Source organism: Anticarsia gemmatalis, chromosome 8, assembly GCF_050436995.1.
Source record: "Anticarsia gemmatalis isolate Benzon Research Colony breed Stoneville strain chromosome 8, ilAntGemm2 primary, whole genome shotgun sequence".
Lineage (NCBI taxonomy): Eukaryota > Metazoa > Arthropoda > Insecta > Lepidoptera > Erebidae > Anticarsia > Anticarsia gemmatalis.
The window spans coordinates 536,201-560,808 of NC_134752.1; the positions used below are offsets into that span (position 1 = coordinate 536,201).

The 24,608-nt window shown below is 35.5% G+C and overlaps 1 protein-coding gene across 2 annotated transcripts in view; it reads left to right on the forward strand.

Annotated features, from left to right (window-relative positions):
* The first annotated feature begins 412 nt into the window (after window positions 1-412).
* The window catches only part of AstA-R1 (allatostatin A receptor 1), a 209,858-nt gene continuing 185,662 nt past the window's right edge, over window positions 413-24,608 (forward strand). For both annotated transcript variants that reach the window (XM_076117527.1, XM_076117528.1), the window contains exon 1: window positions 413-604. The gene's annotated coding sequence lies outside the window, so the exon portion shown is untranslated. The remainder of the gene's footprint in view (window positions 605-24,608) is intronic.

Here is a 24,608-nt window from a genome sequence, read left to right on the forward strand (position 1 = left end):
ATAAGCTATGTTTTTTATCCTTTTTTAATTTTAACAAAATTCCAGAAAAGTAATCTATTGCTGTTTCAGAATGTATTGCCCTATGAAAAGCTAGAAAAAGAATTAAATGTCATTATTTTTAATCGCCTAAAAGTTTTACACTCATTTAAAAAAAGGTTTGCATCTGCAACAATTCCGGCATGACATTTAAATTTGAAAACCTATCAGGAATTTTGGAGAGAAAACAGAATTCTTTGGTAAAGTCCACCATTTTACCAATTTAGTTCAGTCATTACTAAACATACAATTTATTTTCAATATTATTTATCATTAAAAGTGTAAAAAGAACAATATTTTAATAACACGTATTCCAGAAATTGTCGCCATATTCTCCCAACTGGTTTCCCTTAACCAATCTCGTGTCAGTCGTTCATCGTTCTCGGCGCGAGAGGTCGTGTCCCGCGCAAGCAGCGTTCGCGTGAATTTCGAAAACTCTTATTCCTCAAGTTTTCAATCTAAAATCTCGAACTAGTGTTTTTTTTTATTCTTGTCTCTGGAAAGTGCTTTTTAGTGGGTAGTGTTGTACCTTGTTTTTTTAGTGTGTTTTCGTGAAAAGGATAAAAATGTAAGTAGTTTTTTAAAACGTTTTTATTGTTTGTACATTCTTTTATGGAGTGATTATATTTCTATGGAAATTTTCTGAATAATTGACGTCCCTGTTGTATGATATATTGGTTGTGAAAATTATTTTTGTTGGTGAAAATGTGCTAGCATTAGAGATGGGCATCATAAAATTATGGAATATTTTCAGATTGTTTTCCGATCTTTGGTTCAATTTGCATTCATTATTCATCGATTTAATATTCGTAACACTTTTTATTAATTTCGTTAACGATTCCAACATTTTCATGCCTCGATTACTTATATTCTAATAAATTATTATAATCTGTCGCTAAAATTGTACTTAGAAATTAAATTGGATCCTAAACATCAAGGAAATTAAAATACTGGATTAAAACAATAGAATATTCCAATTTGGAACTAAGACGAAGTTTGTTTAAAATAAATTTTAAATTCAAATTTCTTGTTTTTGGGTATTAAGGTTTTAATTAAAAATGTTTTTAATGGCCAAAAGGCTTTGTTTTCCACTTTGAAAATTCAAGTTTGTTTTATATATTTGCAATTTCTGATGAATAATAAATACGGTCTTGTTTAAATTATTGAGAGAAATAACGGAAGGGAGTGAAAACTTTTCAAATAGTTTTAATTGTGTTTGGATTTTATCAATAATTCCGTTTTCGGGAGTTCGTCTTTAATTGATTTCAGCTTATGTAATAATTAGCTTAATTATTTAGCTGCCGCTTTTCAGAATTATTAAAATTTACGAATGAAATATGTGAATAATTAAAGAGCACTTCCAAAAATCCAAATATTATTTCAAATATATTTAACCAATTGAAAAATATTTTTTTTACAAATTTCCTCATTCGGGAGCAGACCCATACCCAGCAATGAGATAGAAGTGGTAAAAAAATATATAATAAAGAAAATATTAGCGGATCCCAAAATAAAAATTTCTTCGAATTAATTTCACTATGGCCCCATTTTACAAAAAAATAATGACACTTTCTGGTCTCGCAATTACCTTTCATGTCGATTTAATATCTTTCATCTGTTCCTTTCCTTTTATCTTTTCCTTTAATTGATCTTTCTTTTTCTTTTGCCTCCCCAATCTGCGTTTTAAACGTCCAAAATAGTTAAAAACGACTATCGTTTCACTGCTTCCAGTTTTATTTTTGTCCGTGCTCCTTAAAAAATGCATTGGTCTTTTCTAATTTATGTTCAAATATGTCTTAGCAGATGCTCGGAATTTAGTAAAGTGACCGGTACATGGCAATAGGTTGGCCCCCTATTACATGGAACTAATATTACACACGGCAAAACATAGGTGTGTTTCGTACATATCTGCCTTCGCTTTTGGGAATTGGCATGATGTTATTTATGTCGCATAAAGAATTTGAACTGATCAAACTGCCCGAAATTGAATTTGAATACCGTTGAAGGTGAGGAAAATTAGATTCATGATCTGTTTTTTTTTAAGATAATACTAATGAGACGAATTTTCCACTATGATTTCAAAAATGCCCTTCGTTCTCCAGTTTTTGAACGGTCCTTAATTGGCGAAGGTTAAAATAATTATTAGTTTGAAAGGTCAAGAAATACATCGGAATAGCACAGTTCTACACCGTACTGCAAATCTGTTCTTGAAGGTATGCAAAGTCCAAAAATTTTGCCAACGAGGATTTCAAGCCAAACCTCCCTTATTCCGGGAGGAGACCGTTGCCCAGCAGTGAAACAGAAATATGTTAAAATAAATGCAATTTTTATTTAACTTAGCACTCATAACACCTGTCGAAAGCTTTACAATATTAATACTTAGATATGAAACCAGTATTTGTAGAGTATTAATTTGAACCGCTATCAGTGTTGATACGAACCGGAGTGACCTTCGTATGGATATAATAATATGAATTATCAAAACAAGAATTTTGAATAGAAATGTTTATTTTGATCTTTGCTCGTTTAGTTTAAGTTAAAGGTTATCTTTTGAACTGTTGGATAATTATTGTAATAATTACATATTATGTAACAAAAGTCCCCTGCCGCGACGATAAACTCTGAAATTACTGAACGTATTTTCAGCCGGTGACTGGTCACTGATTGAAAGAATAAGAATTGCTCTTGTGTCGTAAGGACTTTCACAAACATCGGACGAAAATTACAGCTATTAGGCCTTCTAGTTGTAAGTTCAGTTTTAAATCAATTCTTCATTTCTTACTTTCATGATTACGCAAAGCAGGTTTAGAAGATTCTAGAGAAATGTAGAAGAAATGTAAAAAAACCATTTCAGAAGCTTCAAAATTATTGAACTCATAAAAAGTGCGCAAAATTGTAAAGATTCATTTTATGTTCAATTTAATAGTAGGCATCTAGGTCTGAAACAACTATTTGTGGATTGTACAAACATGTATTTCTTATAGGGACTAGACCCACGACCATCCAATACAGTTTCGATAGTTCGCAGTGGTTTTGGTCGCCACGCAGATACCACTCCGTCAGGAGGTCGTGGGTTTGATTTCCACACGGAATGTTTGTGCGATCTATAAATAATTGTCCGTTGTTTTCATATTTGTAAAAGTCCCCGCGACCCAAGAGCAATTCTTAGTGCGGGAGTTGTCTTTTTTCAAAGAAAAGTCCATGTTCACCACTGAACCACGGTGACCGTCAAACCCATCTTATGAATCCCACAAGTTATCTATGCTTTTAGCTCTTTGTATAGATTTCCTCGTGTACATTATCACGTAGACTAAGTCCCCTGAAAGCACTTTTATGAGGGCTTCAAATGAGGTCTAGACTATTTTATTATATCCTAAGTACCATAAGTTGTTGAATGGCCGTGAATTTCTTTATGAAAATGTCTCTTAAACCTTCAATCATACTCGTTTTAATAACAACTGCAAATGTTTTCTATTCAAAATACAAAAATGTGTGTTAATCGCAAATTCCTGGGTTCTATATTTTATAAATCAGGTGCGTTTTTCAGTTTGTCATTTCTTCCGATATTAATAGAAAATCCACATAGTCCAGACGAATATTAGAAACGGAGAAAATCTCACTATAACGGTTTCACGGCTATACCGATTATCATAAAATTTTTCATTTTTTTTTAAAACAAGATAGTTTATGACCTAATATCAAAGATAGGCAATATCTTCATCATCTTAAAATGAAAGATATAAGTTAGTTAGTCGTGTTAGTTGTGTATTAACCCTACATAAAAGCAACTTAATATTTGAAAACACTCATTCTCTACATTTACAATCTCGCATGTCATTGCCAGATATTCGCCAGATCATTGTATGTATGTATGTATGATAATTTGAAACACGTGTGCCTTTGATAGTGTAATAGTACCGAAACAGATAACAAAATACGCTTGTTAAACTATATACATAAAGATAAAGTGTGTGCAAAATACTGATGACTTTTTGTATATTATATTTTACTAGCGGGCCCGACAGACGTTGTCCTGTCTACACGTCTTTAATTTGAAAATTTTAAACTTTTTTTAATAATCTTAACCATTCTCAGATCCCCTTGAACACACACAAAAAAATTCATCAAAATTGGACAAGTCGTTTAAGAGAAGTTCAGTGACATACACACTTACAGAAGAATTATATATATATATAGATATCACAACACAATCGGCTGGCCTGCACTTGATGAGCTTGGCCAGGAGTTTCTTGCCAGCTCTTCTCATTGGACCTACCCTCCGAACTGGGGGTAAATTCACTCTCTGTATCATTGACTATCATAAGTGTCACCATTTGATCTAAATGAATAAATGATTTGATTGTGACGTTTTGTTGCTGCTTTACTCCTGTTAGTCAAAGCAGGATGTTATACAGCCTATAGTCTTCCTCAATAAATGGAATAGTTTTTTTCTTTACAAAAGACAACTGTCGTACGAAGAATTGCTCTTGTGTCGCGAGGATTTTTACAAACTTACAACAACGGACACAAAGTACAACCAGACCCGAAACAATTATTTGTGGATCGCACAAATAATTGTTCCGTGTGGAAATCGAACCCACGACTTCACGACTAGACGTGGCGACCTAAACCACAGCGCGATGGAGGCAGTCAAAACACGTTTTTTAATTCGAACCAGTAGTTCCTGAGATTAGCGCGAGCGATAAAAAAGTTATCTTAAAGACGTAATTAAATATAATTATTTTTATCATAAAGGGGTTAATTTAGTTGTTCGCAAGAGGCTATCGTAGAAGCTTAAAAACTAATTTTAATAATGATAATATTTTTTCTTGATGATTCATACGGCCGCGTGCTGTGGTTTCCTACTTTCGTTAATACAATCTCTTTATGTATACATAGCCTCCACAATATCGGGAAAAAAATAGTGGTTTCAAAATCAGTATTCAGCTTCTAAAAACACTTCGCTGCACAGTTAGCGGTCAACCTAGTGTCAAATTTATTTAAGCTGCCTCAAGACCCATGACTAACAATTCAAATCTTAATTGTCCACAACTGACTTTATGCGTGCTCTCCAAAGCACGGAGACGTTAACTTGGATACCATTAAGTGGCCATCTATCAATGGAATGACCGCGCCAATGGCTGCTTAATCCAAAGATCGTTTACCGACCAGTAGTCGCAATCGGCTATGAATGCCCCCAAAAGCTACTATAAGTCTGATAACTTAGTAGAGAGCCTCGGCAGCATTTATCTAGATTATAATTGATAATTCTGTGTAGTCCCAAAATAGTAGCACGATCCTATACTGTCGGTACTGTCGAGTGTCGAAAGTTTGACGTTTAGAATGTACTGCCAAAATAATTCCTACGACGCCCGTCAGAAGCGCTGATCTGATTTTCATACAAAATTTTTTCGAAGACAAACCAGTTGTCGGTGGTCGATAGTAGTGGATCGAGAGAGATAGTAGAGAATCGAGCTACTGAGTCCCATCGAGTTAGCTTTGTATGTTTGCCGGTCATAGATGCACTAAATTCTAAATTTTATAGACCTTTGCAAGCCGCTAACCATGGCCCTCTCGGCCAATTACTATATAACATGGATTTAATATTCATCAAGTACCTCCGTGGCGCAGTGGTTTAGGTCACCACATCGCTACTTATATATTCGCTAAATATTTGTGCGATCCACAAATAATTGTTTCGCGTCTGGTTGTACTTTGTGTCCGTTGTTTGTATAAGTCCCCGCGACACAAGAGCAATTCTTAGTGCAGGAGTTGCCAAAAAATGGTTCTATTTATTATGGCGTTAGTTAGGCAATTATACCCATATAGAATTAGGATATCACGGGAAAAGAAAAATGAAAGAGTAAAGTCGTGCCGAAACAAAGTCGTGGGCGGTACTTAACAAACAATTTTTAAAAACCCTTTTAGTATCGTAGGCGTTGGCTTTTAACAGATCATTTCTTGAATTAAAACCTGTGAAAACCTAAAGTAACTGCTAAGCTTTATTAGTTAAACTAAAAAGTAATTAGAATTCTAAGATTCGTACATTTTAGCTGTATAATTAGCTAGTTTTAAGAATAATGCTGTAGTTTCTAGGTCGAAAGATTAGTTACTATTTTAATAATACTTATTTTTTATGATTTTTTTGAACTGTTGATACCTTTAAGAATGGTATCTTAATCTATTACTAAAAGGTATGAAAATCTGCTACCTAACTTCTTAACTCTGGTTAGTACACTCAGAAAGAACTTACGAACTATATTTTGGCTCCACCGGGATTTTGAACCCGAGACATTGGCGTCACAGTTGATTCCATATTTTCTATATTCTTTTGGTATGCAACTTTCTAACGTTGAAAGATTTTTTTTAAACTCAACGTGATTCCGAAGATTACAACCTACCTACGGATTGCAAAAATTTAAAAGTAGTATTTATACTAACAATAATATTTAATCAATAGTCATCGGAGATATCAAACACAGTACCTTTTTGAAAAATCGAGACCTAAGCGCTAAAAGAAGGGGACCCAGTGATAATTAAAACTCGTTTCAACCAATCAATAAATTATCGGTACTTTATTAATAACTACCTTCATGGGAGGTCGTGGGTTCGATTCCCACACGGAACAATTATTTGTGCGATCCACAAATAATTGTATTGGGTCTAGTTGTGCTTTGTTTCCGTTGTTTGTATGTTTGTAAAAGTCCCCGCGACACAAGAGCAATTATTAGTGCGGGAGTTGTCTTTTTCCGAAAAGGAAAAAATTAATTACCAAATTTCTTAAACATTACACAAAAAGTCTCACTTTTCTATTCAAGTATGTCGCAATATAATAACGTTTCACACAGTTTATCTGGAGGTCGTTATTGATGGAATATTAATAGGGCTAAAGGGCTGTCGTGTTCAACCGCCATGATATCTGATGTGACAACTAATGTAAGATGACGCACTTGCGCGTCCTGCTTTTAAACACGACTCTATTTATAACGGTTAGGTACTAGCTTCTGTCCCTGACTTCGTCCGCGTGAAAAATGCGTGGTAAAAAGTGGCTTATGTGTTAAGAAGAGTATCGACTATTTGTGTATACCATGTTTCATCAAAATTCAAATTAATCAGTTTTTCATTAAAATACAATTTTACAATTTTATTCAATTTGTTACGAGTTGTCAATTTTTCTACTTACCTATGTATATAGTATTTACATACTTTTAACATATAAAATATTTTATTTTAGCAGTTTTTTATTTTAAAGAGTAGAATATAATACATACTCACTAACTTTCGTAATTATATTATTTGTAAGATAGTTTCAATATCCAAACTAAGTTCTAGTTTCTCGGCTTTAAGTTAAGTGTTCGAAAACTTATCCGATAGATTAAGTCAAAGCAAATGGAAAAAAATCCGCTGCTGAAATGTTGATAGGTTTGTGAGGTTGAGCATTATAAGATACTCTCAGTCCGGAAAACCTTTTGAAACTGACAAAATTGCTTTCAGAAACCAAAAAACCTCAAAAACGTGTCTGTATCTTACTCGGTTTTATAGGTATGCGGTCGAAACCACGTTAGTTACTTCCCAAATAGCAAAATGAAATGTCACGTTTCCCCTCATTCACTTTAACTACTACAGTCATAAGATAAGACTATAATATTAAAAGGTCTTAACCGACTGGCCACAAGTATGAGCAGCCTCGGGAACGGCTTAACGACTCTCTTTAGAGCATGCTGCAGCCGATATGCAAATTGTAAGCACCTGGACTGTATTAAGCTTGGTTATTAACCCGAATATGCAGACTGAAGCATGATTATGACCTTTTGATGATAGCCTGTCCAAAGGTTACTTGAAAATCATTACTTACTTTTAGGAATAGCCTACTCAAACACTAAGAATTTGCTTTTGTGTTGACTTTAAAACGAACAAACAAAGGAAACAAAGTACAACCTGACTAGTTAGACCCCATACTAGATAGTAATTTGTTTCGTGTGTAATCAAACCCACGACTACCAGATGTAGTGGTAGTGGCGTAGCAGCTACTTTAAACATTCCTCCATGGACACATCATTTAAAAGTCTAGTTCCTTTTCAATACGCTAGGGACACTGATTTATTAATTTCAAAGCGAAAGCAACTATTTTTATATTGTAATTTAAAATAAAGCTATTTTGAGACCCAGGTTCAACTACCTACATAAAAATCATCAGAAACGGTTGAGTTATTTTATAAATTAAAACATAATAACCAGGCAGATTTTCGCATCTATATTAATACGAATTATTACATTTTGGTCTATCTTTGGCCACATTGTACATCATCTATTTATACAACTCACTATAACTCATATAAAAGTAGATATTCCCATTTCGTTCCTCGTATATTAAAAAGTGGAATACGGACGGAACCCAGAGGTAAATTTAATCCGTCCAATACATGTTTAATCCAGCTCTTGAGATATAAATATGATCGTATTAAGATTTTAACTCAGAAAATACGCCAGACATATATTACCTACAATTTTTTTGATATGACTACTGCCAGTTCTGGCTTTGGCCGGGTTACTAGGCTTACTAATTATATACGAAATTGTTCAAGAATCACTATCTATATTACTAGTAAAAAGCGCATAAGAATTTGTTCCGAATATTTTGAGTTTTTCTCAAATAGACAGACGTTTTTTGTTCATGACTTTTAATACTATTATGACATTTTTATTATGACTTTCATCCTCCAATAATTACTTTTCTGTTGTTAAGTGTTTTTGAGCATTGATAGGTTCGAACCTAAAGTAGCACACCACTACACCAATGACTTTTCACAGTTATGTGTGGACATTTAAAATGTACGGCCAAATTTTTCCTACGACATAATTTCTCGATATTTAGCCGGTTGTCAGTAATCGGTAGTGGTAGAAAATCGAGCTACGGTTTAACTGGAAGAAAAACATAGTGATTAAACCTCACACATTTGATTTTCTAAGACAGAGCTTTAGGGAAACCAAATCCAAATACTTTATCCAACAGGCGTTAATCTCTTTAGACATGGATTAGAACTCGGTACCGATCAGTAAACGTCTTACCGTTATTTATGCATTTATACATATTGGAAAATATTATAAAATGTGAGACGATAATCTTAAGGCTTTATGAGATTCGATGGTTGAGAGGGAATGATTCCTACTTATGTGAATTTTATTTTTATTTCCTTATAAAAATGTGTGGAAAATGTCTTTAATTTTTTTGCCTGTTGCCTGTATGGTTCTGAGCTGTGGTAATAATGACTGCTGGTCGTGTTGTTTGGGTTCGATTCCAAAGTGCAGTTTAATTGTTATTCCAAATTTCTGCTCACTGGTACGTAAAAAATGATAATTACTTTTGCATAGATACAGAAGTTCTCCATAGCTTTTACAGTTGTTGGTTGTCGATAGTGATAAGCCTAAAAGGGGGGCCAATTTCTTAAGATAACTTTTAATACAAGACAAGTGACCTTACTTGTATTCAAAGTGATTTATATTAAAGTTAAGAAATTGCCCTTATAACATGAAACAAACATTGGAAACGGCAAAATTGTATGTATTTCATACTATCTTATAATTATATCAAACACTTGATACTTGAGTTTGAAAACTTATGAAAGCGGTTTAAATTCTCAAAAAAACGGCGCTGAAAATCCCACACACCGCAATATTTAGTATCTACTTTATTTTAAGCAAAGAATTCGTACAATTCTTAGTATTCTGAATGAGTTTACTATTAGTTTACATTCAGTTTACGACGTGAGAATGTTTTCAATTGATTTCGAAATTAATTTATTTTGCCTGTTGTTTATTATAAACAGTTTCGAGTTTAACGTTCTGAGTGAGAGTCGAAACATTTTGTTTTTCTGCCATTGATTGGGTTTTATTTCCTGAGATTATTGTGAATAAATTCTAACACTTGTTCATTCATTTTATTTATCGTAGAATAGGAAATTTGGTGTCAATTACCCATAATATGTATCTATACTGTATATACTATCTATACTAATATTATAAAGCTGAAGAGTTTGTTTGTTTGTTTGAACGCGCTAATCTCAGGAACTACTGATCCGATTTGAAAAATTCTTTCAGTGTTAGATAGCCTATTTGTTGAGGAAGGTTATAGGCTATATATAACATCACGCTACGGCCATTAGGAGCGGAGTAGCAACGAAAAATGTTACAACAACGGGGAAAATTATGACCCTGCATTCTCTCTTTTGTGACGCAAGCGATGTTGCGCGGGTCACCTAGTACATAATATTTCCAATATTAGGAATTTGAAAGTCTCTCTCAAACTACCAAACCGAAATTTTGTTAAGAGATAGTTAAAGAAACGATTCTTTTCTTTAAAAAGCAACTCCTAAATTGCTGAATTATGTGATTAAACTTTGAAAATGTGGGGAGTTGCGCAGATTGGCTAGAGCTATCAGTTTTTTTAGTCAAATCAAAATGATAGACAGTATTTTCATTAAGAGGAAATCTTGCAATTCCCAACAAACGTTTAACTTAATATTATGTTAGTTCTATTGTTGCCTATTTGCTTACCAAAATAGACTTCCCAAATCTCCGAAAGCAGATGTCGTTAAGTGTTCCATATTGGCAATTTAGTTCCCTAATCTAAAGGAAATGTGCTTGTCTGACATTTGCAGTAGTTTCCTTAAGTCAACAATGAATGCGAATATTGTTGGTTAGGCTGCTTTTTCACTAGAGATATACGAGGTTGTGGCAAATAACTTTGTGTCTGAATATAGCAGTAAGCCTAGAAAGGAAAAAATAAAATTAATAGTCGTCGGAGTGGTGTGCGGGTGATGGAGACGTAGCAACGATGGCGTCCATAAATTTTCTCACCTTCTCTCCTATGACGTTTGTCTTGATTGTAAAAGCTATTTTTATAGATAGCTAGACGAAGCGAGAAGTAATAGCAGCGAATAAAGTTAGCCGTGCTAAGCTTGCACCAAATTGTAAAATACATAGGTACGTACATAAGATCACACCTCTTTCCTGTAGAGGTAGTCAGATACCAGAGAACGCCATTTAGAACGACTGCAAAATACTTGCAAATAAATCGTAATAAGTAGCTGGTAGTGGTAGGAAACGTTCTCTTTGTCATTTCAAGCGACGAAAATTACGAGAATTGCCTTGGGTTAAACGCACCCTAAGAATGGAACAAGATTCGGAACTGAATACGTAAATGTACGAGTTTGCACGAAGCGCCGAAGAATGCTGGCTGCATGTGTAAACAAACGGTTTTGCCAGATTTGGGTTTCAAACGACTGTTTGAAGAATAGAGAACGATCCTTGGAAGTTAGACGTAGTGTGAAGACACCGTAGTCTGTGAATTATATTCCTAGTTAGCAGAGACTTAAGTGTATAACATTAAAATTCATGTTATGTATGTTTATAGCTTGCTACACACACATTCGGTTCGGCTTTAATCGGCCTAGCTGGACGGCAAAACCGAATATGTGTAGCTGAACGGCACAAGCCGAATCGGTTTTATTGTTCTATATTGTCGGTCAGAACGTGCTGAACAGAAAAAACAGAAACTATTTTGTCTTTCAAACTAAAATCCATGAAATAATACATTACTTTAGATTAAAATTGTATTGTATATTATGATCATGACCATGTCATTCAACATTTTGGCTTTAGCTCTATTCTCAACCATTTTCGACTAGCGTCAACCGGCCAGCCATCGAGAAATTTTGTATAAAAATCTGATCAGCGTCTCTATTCGGCGTCGCAAAGACTAGTTTGTCACAAATTTTTAAAGGTCAATCTTTCGATACTCGACAGTTTCGATCGTATAGCATCGCGCTGCTGGACTAATTCATTATTATTTATACAAAGAACAAATGATGTAGCTCAGTTTTCTTTATAACGTTCGTTTCATCAGACAAGGCGTTAAAAATTTCATTAACACCTCCCATTGTAAAGGTGTAGAAACAATTAACTCAACCATTCACGAAAACAATCCGATTCGTTTAATTAGTAAAAAGCAAAGAATAAAAAGTTCACCCGTTGATTAAATTGCTTGTTTCATCCACCTCTGGATTGGTCGCGAGTTCATCTAGATTGGTGGAGAGATAATCCTGGGAGCCACGATAGTGCGGCGCGTCTTGAAAACGAATATGTACACAACAAACAAGTGCGCAATACATACGAAGTTTGCCGTGTTCTTTATACTGAAGAAGGCAATATATGATGAGGCAATAAAATCAAAATTTTGAGACTTCGATTGAGGGCATATTATTTGGCATTTTTATGACCGAGTTTTGAATACAAAACCTTTCATATAGTCGTGTTTGCGGCTACCGCGCCATAGAAAACGTCTGAGAAGGACTTTGTGTATCTGATTATAGCCGTAAGCAGTTGCGCTTCAGGCAACAAACAAATACAGAAGACGCACTTTATATGACAAAACGGAAAAATATCAACTTGGTTGCATCTTCGTCACCCAATAAGTCTATTTTTTGTCTTCTGATCAGCAGCCTCTTGCTATATTCAAGGACACTACGTTTAACTGCGAATACTATACACACTTGTTTCTGTTAATCATGTTGCTAACTATATTCGCGCGTCTCTGGTTTCACTTCGCCGCAGCAAGTCGCGTTCGCTCTAGCGTGGCTATCCCCTAAGGTGTACAACCTAGTCGTCGACTATTTATCTAAATCTTTTGTGGTCGTACCGTCTGCGGTTCAGCTTACAACTTGAGATTGTTTCATTCGCTTTACTTGTATTCTTGTAGTTCTTTTATTAAATAAGTAATTGGGTTTTTATCAAAGTGTTGAAGTTACTAATATAAGTTGTTTTGCTGCTTTACGAGAGGAGTGGTGTTTCGATGCGATACGCCGAATCAAAGTTGTGTTAAATCTATACTTCTATACTAATATTATAAAGCTGAAGAGTTTGTTTGTTTGTTTGAACGCGCTAATCTCGGGAACTACTGGTCCGATTTGAAAAATTCAGTGTTAGATAGCCCATTTATCGAGGAAGGCTATAGGCTGTATAGCATCACGCTACGACCAATAGGAGCAGAGTACCAGTGAAAAATGTTATAAAAACGGGGAAAATTATGTTTCTCTTATGTGACGCAAGCGAAGTTGCGCGGGTCAGCTAGTAGAATCTATTTTTTTAATATTTACCATGGCTTAGGGAGCGTAGACAGTATCAAATGATTTTTTTATTTTCCAATGTTTTTAAAAGCTTTTTGCTATCCATTAAGGCCCCATGTTATATGGGGCAAGTCTATTCGTATTTAGCTATTAGCATTACCAATCTGCTGTCTACTATTGAAAATGTACAACATAAATTACAGAAAATCAAAAGTACTTTGATCCACCTGGAAACCAAACCCGATACCTCTACATTAATTCCACACTGCATAGGCAACCAATATAGTATTTTTATAACCCTCTAAATCACTGTCCAAAAACTCAGTCAAACATTGTATTTAGAACAAAAAAGAAGATTTGCATAAACGACTTTTTATATTGGAAACACTGAAAGGGTGGCTTAGTACCCTTTCGTCAAAGAAACAAATCATGTTGTTCGCATCCCTTAGGGAGAGGAGAGTATTCTGAATACAGGGTTGAAATAAACCTATGAATATTGTCCATATTTTGTGAATTATTGCTAAGTAGGTAAGTACTGTTTGTTTTGGTTATCTTCTAGAGCTTTTGAAGGACATTTTTCATTGTTTAAGGCTATTGAGAAGAATAAGTAACTATTCTTGCGGATACGCTTGCGTGTTTCATTCGGGTAAAAGAGCTACCGAATAAAAAAAATTGTCCCTATTTTGACGCCGAGACTACAATTAAATACGAGTCTGTCTGTAAGGCTTACACAACTCAACCACTGAAGTGATTTTCATGAAATTTTGAAAGGAGACAATAGAAAAGTCGGGAACAAAATAAGCTACTTTTTTTTAAATCAATCCTTACGTGGTGTAGATGTAGCATAATAAAATCATAAATGCGGGTAGTCAATCAAAATTTCCTACAAGACTCAGTTTAAAGAATATTCCAACACTTCTTTTTTACTCAAAAGTCAAATTTTAACTTTAAAAGGCAACATTTTAACAAAACCCAACCCATTGACAAATCTACAGCTAAAAGGAAATACACACATTTCCTTTAACATCAAAATGACTCGGGTCCTCTCATTCTTGCAGTTCCATTTCGATTGCGAGGGTATTCACAATGCGAGGGTATTTATTGTGCGAGAGGTCTTGACCTCTGAGGGTCCTCCAGAACCCTATTATGGTTACGCAACCATAGATTTGTGTGGTTATTTAATATGGATTCTGCTATCTTGTTAAGGAATTGAATTGAAAATTGTGTATTAGTTTCGAGGAAAAGTAGTTCTATGAGTTATCTTTGATAATAATGTGTTACATAATTATTCGGTATAAATAATGTATGTTATACACACGCATCATTTGAAGCTATTCGACTGTAGCTTGATTCTGTGCTACTTTCGACTACTGTCAACCAGCTGGCTAACGAGAATTTTTACACGAAAATATGACTTGCGCCTCTACCGGCTCTGTAAAAACTATTTTGGCAGTTCATTTTAAATGTTCAACTCTAGATACTTGACTGTACAGACTGAAGAATATAGTAACAAGTCACTGTGCGAATTATTTTATATATGTATTACAAGAGACGTAGGCGAGGAGTACGGGGGAATATCAGTCAGACCAATTTAAGTAATTTAAGGCCTAAGTTTAGTAGACTATATTCTTACTTCTAATAGTTTTACATCAGCACCCACACGACGTACTCCAGGAAGACCATTAGCCCATAGATAGTCTCTTCCTTTAGTTTTCCCAATAACAGTTATCACCAAGTACAGCAGACGCATGTACGTGATTATCCCTTCGGAATGGCTCGTTCACAACTAAAAGTTTCCGATTTATATAATTGGGGATTATAGAGTTTTAGTAGTTAAGGGATTTCATGGGATTGGACTTGTTATGGATTTGGCAAAGGGCCGTTATTAATGAGTATTGTTTTAACTTTGTTAACGTTCAGTTTGTATTTGTTCATTCTTTTATACGTTTGTGTGACTTGTATTGATGTCCTCCTGGCCGATATTCGGATAAGATGGCCGGTTTAATTGAAACTAGCCAACTGTGCAGGACTTTGTTTATAGTGTCCCAAGTGCATGCACAATACACAGGTAAACTCTCTATTCCCTTACTCTCATGGCCCAGTGGGACGGCTAAACCGACACAACCAGTGATTGGTCAGACTCAGAAAGCGTTACGTGCTCTTCGATATCTATACAACTGAAAGAATTTTCAAAACGTGACAAATATTTGTATAATCAGCATGAGTATGTGTTTTAAGTTTGGATGTGAATTCGAAAATGTATGTATTTACAAGTATGTTTATCAGATGTCTAGTTACCGTATTCCACGCTCTGCTTAGTTTGGAATCAGATGTCCTTGAATAGTCCAATTAAATTTATTTTAAAGGCTTTTACGTATTTTCCGAACATACATAGCCAAAAAAATATTGAGTTTATCATAATCAAAAAATACAAGTAAGGAAAATGTTCATAAACCTAGAACAACATACAGGGTGATTACATATTCACCCTTATTACTCGGGTCCTATCATAATACAGCCCTTGAATTTTAAGTGTCACAGACCCCTTGTCCTTCAGGTACCTTGTTATAAGACTAAAGAAAATACAGGGTGTAAATGACAGCCTACCGAAAACGAAAAAAAAATGACTTTAGACACGATTCTGGTGCTTATGGCGTTGAAAATTTTCATCGGTTTTTACTTGATTTTTCCGATTTTTGATGCGTTTTTTTTAATTTTTTTTGGTATTATTTCGTTAATACTACACAATGCAACATGAATATGAAAAAAAATCCGTCATATTACTGTTTTTCACAAAAAACAGCAATGGATTAAAACAACGTATAAATTCGCTATCAGCTGTGCGCGGCCAACGACACCGCGCCGGCGGCGGCCGGCCGCGACGGTCGACGTCACGCCGCGTACCTACGCGCGCCACACAGACACACGATTACGCACACAGCTGTCAGCCTCACACTCACTAGTATGCAGCGTTACTTAGTATTTTGTTCTATGTTAAAAATCTGGGGGCACGGTAGTGCCCCCGCCAAGACGAGCCAAGCGAAGCGCAAGCGCAAGGGCACTACCTACCTTTTCTCGAAGCGCTTCGTCGTATTTTTGAACCTTCATAACTTGAGTTTGGGTTATACCAGATAAACAAAATTTTCAGGATATAATGTCAGTGGTAGACTTAATAAACCTCTAAAGTTTCAATTGCATAGCTCTTATACTTTAGATTTTATTGATATCTAAAATACCCCGATTTCGTCACTCACTCACTGATGATCAACAAAATTCTTAAGGTACTTCCTGAAGTCCTAGAAAACTGAAATTTGGTATGTAAGCTAGTATTAGTACCCAAACAACAAAAAAATCCTAAAACTTGGAACTTTTACCCCCCAACCCCTTAAACTAAGGGGTGAAAGTTTGTTCGAGACTTCCGCAACTTTTGACGCTAGAGGTCTGAATGCGGCCGCGGAGGGGTAAAAATCTGAAATAGGGAAACTTAATTCCCTATTTCCTGCTTGAGATCTGAAAATTATACACAAGTACATAGAACACAAACTTTTCATCAAATCAAAACATTATCCTACCCATAAGTACTTAGATATGAATAATATTACTACACTTCACTTCGGTAAGTGTTTATTATTAATCAACCTATACTTTTGAACATAAGCATCGTAAGTATAGTATGCGCCAACGCCCGCCGCCTGCCCCCTCGTCCCCGCGCAGTAGCTAAAAATAATCGGCCCGTCAGCGAGCGCGGCACCCGAACGCGGGCAGACGCGCGAGGGCAGACGTCGTTGACGGTTGTCTCGTTGAATGAAAAATTTTCGGAATATTTCGGTGATTTAAAAGTTTGCTATCGCGGAGAAAAAAACCATTTGCCTAATATTTAATTGTTAGTAGTTTAGTAGGTAAAGGTTTAGATACTAGTGTTTTAATTTTCATTGATAAAAAGTATTAGCATTACGTTTGCAATTTTCTCACAAATTTAATGAAGAAATTCAAAGATTGAATAAGTAGGTATTTGCAATTAAGTAGTATAGGTTAGTAGGTATAATATGTTTATAGTTGTTTATGTAGGTACGACTTAGTGAGAATAATTTGATACGTAGGTCATTGTTTAATTTTCATTGTTAATAGGTTTAACTTAAGTAGTTTAGGATTACGTACGGTTTGAATATTGTATAGTAGGTAGAAAATTACGATATTGATAGTTGTTAATCTAGTGTTAAAAATAATTTTGTGTAGGTATTTTAGAACTAGGTTTAATAGGCTTATCTACAGGTACCTATACCGCTCATTTCATTGACACTTGTCCAGTAGGTAGGTATAATTTACTTTAAGATTTAATTGAGAGGTTTAGTTTACAGTTTGGCATTACATAGCCTTGTTACTAGGTTAAGCTAGGGTATAGGTATTTCGTTACTTAGATACTGAACATGGATAGTGTAAAAGTTTTACATGAAGTGGAGCTGGGACCCCGCCGCCATCGTGTGGTTAATATGCCGGGAGACGGTTCCTGCCTCTTCCATTCCTTGACATATTTAATGCATGAACGAATAGACGTTGAGATGGCGTTGCAAGTCAGGACTGCTATTGTGCGATATGTTGTAGACCACTGGGACGAACTACAAGTGTATACTTGTACCGGCAATGGGGACACCTATCATGATTCCGATTCGTATTCACGGGATATGTTGAATAGCGCTACTTATGGTGGTACCTCCGAACTCATGGCAGCGGCAGCTATTTATCCATTCACCTTTGAAGTCTATCAAGATAATATTTTAAGAGGAAGTTTTTCTCGTATCGGTGGACCTGTGAAACGGTTGCAATTCAGTGGAAGTTCTATAAGTGGTCACTATGACGTCCTGGTTCCGATGCTTGTTTCTCAAACATCAAATAATAATACTGTTAGTTCTTTTAACGACACACATGTGAATACTGAAAACGACGTAGTTTCCGCTTCGAAAAAAGCAGGGAGACCTAAAAAAAATAAACGTGGAAGACCAAAAACTTCTGAATTAACACGAAATGCGCAATTTCGACAAGCCGCAGCCAAATACCGTAAAAATCATCCTGAAGAACGGAAAAATACAATTTTAAATTATACTCTATCGCATGCTGAACAACATCGCGAATCCGTTGCGCGATACTCGGCTTCACATCCGGAGGTCAACCGAGAGGCGGTTGCACGCTACTCGGCTTCACATCCAGAGGTCAACCGTAAGGCGGTTGCCAAATACTCAGCCTCTCATCTAGATGTTAATCGCGAAGCAGCTAGTCGAAAAAGATTAAACGAAAAATTACAGTTTAAGGTAAAAAATGTTGAGCAAATAATAAAAAGTTTAAGTTCTAAAATAAACGATAGACTGGAAGCAGAAAGACTTGTTAAATGGTCTCTTTACAATAGACAACAAACATTAGGTAGTCTTTTAAAAACGGCTGAAAAAATTAAGAATATATGTGTGTCAGCTTTAGAAAAGTTAAGAGAATGTCCGGATGTAACTGTTTATGAAAAACTTGCAATGTTTCTGGGAAAACTTGAGCATCGGAATAATCAAGAGCCATTTTATGGAGAGTACGCATATAAAGTTTACACTGATGATCAGAAGGCAATCGCTATTGATGAGACAGGCAAAGCTGTCTTTGAAAAAACAGAAAAGGATGGCAAAAGTTTAGTCTGGAGTTGTAATGACGCCATATGTGTATTGGATGAACAGTTACTTTTGAAACTAAAAAATATATTTGAAGAATTTAACTGTAAGTCACCAGCAGAGATGTATCCGCTATATTTGAATAATCGTCTCAAGGCTAATATTTCATACATTAACAATGTAAAGTCTCATTCTCCACGACTAAGAACCTTGATCAGAGAAATGTATCAGTTACAAAGTGATTGCGATACGTTAAAAAAAATTGATAGTGCATTAAAAACTGTGAACGTGGATAAAATAAAAGAATTAGGCGAAAATCACGTACCTGGGAGTGTAGCTGTTGAAAGTTTGGAACATCAAGAAATTATAGAAGATTCCATTATCAAAGAGTTTAAAGATGGATTTAAATTACTTTCTAAAAAAAGCTTAGATACACCTAAATTAGAATGTATGTCTTGTAATAAACTTTACTGTTCAAAGGATATTTCTAATCTAAATCGTTTACGAAAGCCTATTTCTACACATGTTTGGATACAGCTTATTGAATATTATAGTTCTAAAAACATAGACCATAGCTCACATATATGCCATACATGTCTTACAAAGGTTCGTGCTAATCAAACTCCAGCTACATGTGTTCTTAATGATTTGTTTGTCGGTACAATTTCATCAGAGATAAGCCAGTTAAATGATTACGAAAAGCTGTTAATACAGCGAGCAAAAGCTTTCCAAGTGGTTGTATCGATGAATCCAGTAGCCAACAAATCTTTGCCAAACCGAGAAATGGTGAAAAAATGTAAAGGCAGAACTTTTCATCTACCTTTGCCTTTAGAAGAAACATTGAATAAATTGCCAAAACCAGAAGATCCTTTAAACATAAACCAAGAACTTTACATAATGGTACGAGGACGACCAACAAAGTCTAAAATTATTTGGGAAGATATAGTTGACATCAATAAAGTCTATGCCGCACTCTGTTACCTGAAACAAGTAAACCCACTTTACTCTGAAATAAAATTACCGAATGTCCCTAATTATTTACTTCAAACAATTAATGATAACTTACAACATTTAATCGAAACAAGTAATAACAATCAGGATGAAAATAATATAAATAATTTAGATACACTTTTGACACAGATAACGGAAGATAGAAATTTAATAGATTACGAGCAATATACCATATATCCATTATATGAAAAAAGAAGCAACGCATTAATTTCAGATCTCTATCAAATGAAGACAGTTAATACAGTACCTATATATTCTACAGACAAGGATCTAGATGTAAAATGTTTTCCTTATTTGTACCCAGATGGAAAATACGGCCAGTTTCATACGCGACCACAGAAATTAACGTCAAGTGAATATATTAAAGCCAGATTGATGTCAAAACATTCACGATTTAGATTAGATCAACAATATTTATTTTATTTACTGCACGACACGAATGTCCGCCAGCTAAATTCGGGAATATTTTATAAAATGAATACAGTTAACCAAAAACAAAAAATAACTGCTGAACAATACTTACAGATGTTAAGTAATGATGAATTGGAAGGAGATCTGACTGCTATATTTGCTAGATTGAGAAACACTGAGCAGTACTGGAAAAAACCGAGGAACGACGTGAATTGCATGACGCAGCACTATGGACCAGCCACTTGGTTCCTCACTATGAGCCCATCGGAGTGGTTGTGGGACGACCTAAGAGAATACTTACTGGAAGTCAACTCGAGTGAGATGGCTAATAAGACAACAAGTGAACTAGTAGCCCTAGATCCGGTATCTACTTCTCGTTTCATTAATAATAAATTTCATGCAACATTGGATTTTCTCACTTCCGCCAGTAAACCACTAGGAGAAATAGAGCATTACTTTTGGAGGCGTGAGTATCAGTCTCGTGGAGCCCAACATTTTCATTTAATGTTATGGGTGAAAGGAGCTCCTGTGCTTCATGATTCGCCAATTGATGAGGTAGCAGCTTTTATTTCTAAGTATGTTACATGTGAAGTACCTAAAAAAAATCTTGCACCAACTCTTCATCAACGAGTCGTGGGATACCAAACTCACAAGCATAATAAATATTGTATGAGACGAAAGAAAACTAAGAAAGGATTTATATCAGTGTGTCGATTTGGTTTCCCACGACCCGTTAGTGATACTCTTACTATTAGAGATACAGCTGAATCAGTCGCGGCCAGAAAAGCTCTTTGTCCAAACAAACGCTTATATAATCTTGTACGCAAGAAGGAATCTGAGATGATAAATGATTATAATCCAGCTGTATTACTCGCATGGAACGGCAATATTGATATCCAATATGTAGGTGAAAAAACTGCTATACTGAACTACTACGTCACTAAATATACGACAAAATCCGAAAAGACACATGCGCTCGTTGATTTCGATGACATAAACTCTACAAAAAGCTTAAGAAGTCGATTATTTAACATCGGGCTAAGAATGTTGTCAAACCGCGAGTGCGGTGCATTAGAGGCCAGTGACACGTTATTGGGTATCCCATTGTATGCCACTGATCCCCAAACGACAATTAGGTGGCTAGATGTGAACGTAAACCGTAATCGAAGAGTCAAGTCTAAAACAGAAATGACCATGCTGAACCCCGATTCCACAAACATTTATTACGAATCGTGGATAGACGATAAATATCCAGCTAGACCAGTAGAGTTAGAAAATGTTAACTTGTATAATTTTTCTAAATCCTATGATGTCGTGAAAACACGCCCGGTTTCTAAACAAGCAGAATATTATACGTTAGATGGAGAAAAGACTTATTTAAAGAAAAGAGACAGACCTTATCTTATAAACTTTTACTTGTATGATGTTGAGCAAATGCCCGAAAAATATTATTTTTCGATGCTTTTATTGTTTAAACCATGGCGTAACCTACAAGATTTGAAATTGGAATTTGAAACATATACTGAGGCTTTTAACTTTGCAAAGGATGATATGAAAAATGAACTGAGACATGTCAATTTACGCATTGAATTACAAAATCAGCTACAAAAGGGTTTCGAAAAAGTGGAATCTAAATTAGCCGAACTAAATGAAGAGATTGAAAATGAAGATGACGATATAGGTCCTGATAATCCCTTAGATTTTGAAGCACGTGAAGCGGTTAATGCCATGGATGATTTTAATAATATGAACAATGATAGAGATGAAAATAATTTAGATGAATTGATAAGTAAACTTAATAAAGATCAAAAGAGTGTGTTCGATATGGTGACGGAAACTATGTCTAATGAAAGCGAAATTCTTCGTTGTTTTATAAGTGGCACCGGTGGGACAGGTAAAAGTTTTATTATCAAAATTCTTAAGGTGTGGGTACAAAAACATTTAAATAAAAAAGTAGCTGTAGCTGCACCAACGGGTATCGCAGCCTTTAATGTTAACGGATTGACGATTCATAGGCTATTGCAATTGCCCGTAGAACACAAACAAACACCCAAATACAGGCCACTCTCTGACGAGGTTCTCCAAGTTCTACGGTCGGATTTGAAAGACGTTGTTTTATTTATCATCGATGAAGTATCTATGATATCAAATATAACTTTGGCTTACATACATATGCGTCTGGCAGAAATATTTAATACAATAGATGAAGAAAACGGGTGGTTTGGAAAACGACATATTGTGGTACTTGGAGATCTTTTACAGCTTCCACCTGTGAGGGAAAATTCGCCTTTTGTAAAACTGTCACCTCGAGAAATAACAAAGCTAATAGGTGCTCTTAATTTTCCGAATCTGTGGGAAGAACTTTTTAAATATCAGGAGTTAACACAGAACATGCGGCAGTTAAATGATATGAAGTTCGTTGAAATGCTTCTAAGAATTAGAATAGGAATCACAACAGAAGAAGACCGCCGCATATTATCACAACGTTTAATTACACTAAAATCAGGTTCTAACGAAGGTAGATTACACGAAATAGCTGAATTTCTTAGTCACCTTCCTGCAGATACAGTTTGTTTGTTGCCAACTAGAAATATGGCTCAGCAACTAAATGATGCCATGCTGCAAGCTAATCCTAATCCGGAAATTACACTTAAAGCCACAGATAGTGTCGATTGTCCGAGATATCTTGTGAAAAGGGCTCGCGAGTCCATAGAAAAGTATGAGGAAGATGCTTCTATGACAGCAGGTTTAGAAAAAACTATAGTTATTAAAAAAGGAGTGAAAGTAATGTTGAAACGAAATATAGATGTTTCTTTGGGTCTTGTAAATGGTGCTATAGGAATTGTTGATAAAGTAGAATGGGATTTAAACGACAAAAATAAAGCAAGAAGAGTTATTATAATTTTTAATAACGGTTTAAGACACGAACTAGCACCTGTAAAATCTAAATTTGAAATTATCAATAGAGCATTCGTTCACCGAGAACAGTTCCCAATATGTGTCGCGTATGCTATCACGATTCATAAAAGTCAAGGGCTAAGTTTAAATAATGCTCTCATTGATATCGGGTCATCCACATTCTCTTGTGGGCAGGCTTATGTAGCTCTCTCTAGAGTGACTAGTTTACAAGGTGTTCACCTTATAAATATAGACTTCAGTAGTATTAAGGCACAACAGACTGCGATAGTCGAATATAATCGTCTAAGATCCAAGTATCACCCTGAACTATCGCATATTGTAAATAGTAAGCCAACGAAAAATAAAGGCAAAGATAGAGAATGGGCTATAAAAAAAGGCATCTCAGATGCACAAGAAATATACCCCAAAAAAAGAAAGAAAAAATGAGCGACAAAAAAATACTTGTATTTGTCGCTCATTTTATCTTTCTATCATAAGCAACCTACAAAAAGAAATGAAATCCCACAAAAACATTTCATGTTAAATGTTGCCAAGACGAGACCATATAGCTCGCACTGTCAAAAAGTAATCAGATCCCGTGTAGAGCCAAGTTTCTAACCCTACATGCCCAGACCTAAATCGATAAGCCCTAATTTCACACTCAAGTTACGGGGAAATTCTACAGCCATAGCTCGTACTGCGTTGTTCGTAGCGCGTAGCAGAGTTTTTACGCTATAATCTCGTAGGCGTGCAAACCTTGGACGTAACTGGCGAGTCGGCCGCACGGACTTTTTGCTATTCGTCATATGGGCTTGAGCTTAAAAATCTATTCAATCTTCTAAACTCTTTCCGTGCGGCCATCTCGCCAGTTACGTCCAAGGTTTGCACGCCTACGAGATTATAGCGTAAAAACTCTGCTACGCGCTACGAACAACGCAGTACGAGCTATGGCTGTAGAATTTCCCCGTAACTTGAGTGTGAAATTAGGGCTTATCGATTTAGGTCTGGGCATGTAGGGTTAGAAACTTGGCTCTACACGGGATCTGATTACTTTTTGACAGTGCGAGCTATATGGTCTCGTCTTGGCAACATTTAACATGAAATGTTTTTGTGGGATGAAAATTACATAATTATCCCGCTCTCCGATAAAAGGTAAATTCATAAGATTTAAAATGTGTGATATCTTATTATTACACGTACAAATACATACAGAACGACAAAAAATCCTATTGATATTCTTTAGCGCTATAAAAATCTCTAATTAACAATTTAACATTGTATTGTCGCTTTGTTCCATTTGTTCTTGCAAATTTCTATTCGATATTTACACGCTCATTCATACTTCATACAAGCGCGGTGCGACTCGAAAAGTAGATGGCCGTAGTGACGCGTGACGCCGCGACCGCGCGTGGATGTTACATAGATGGGATGCGACAAAATGGATGCTAAGTAATTCTCCGGGGATTATGAATTATGATAAGTT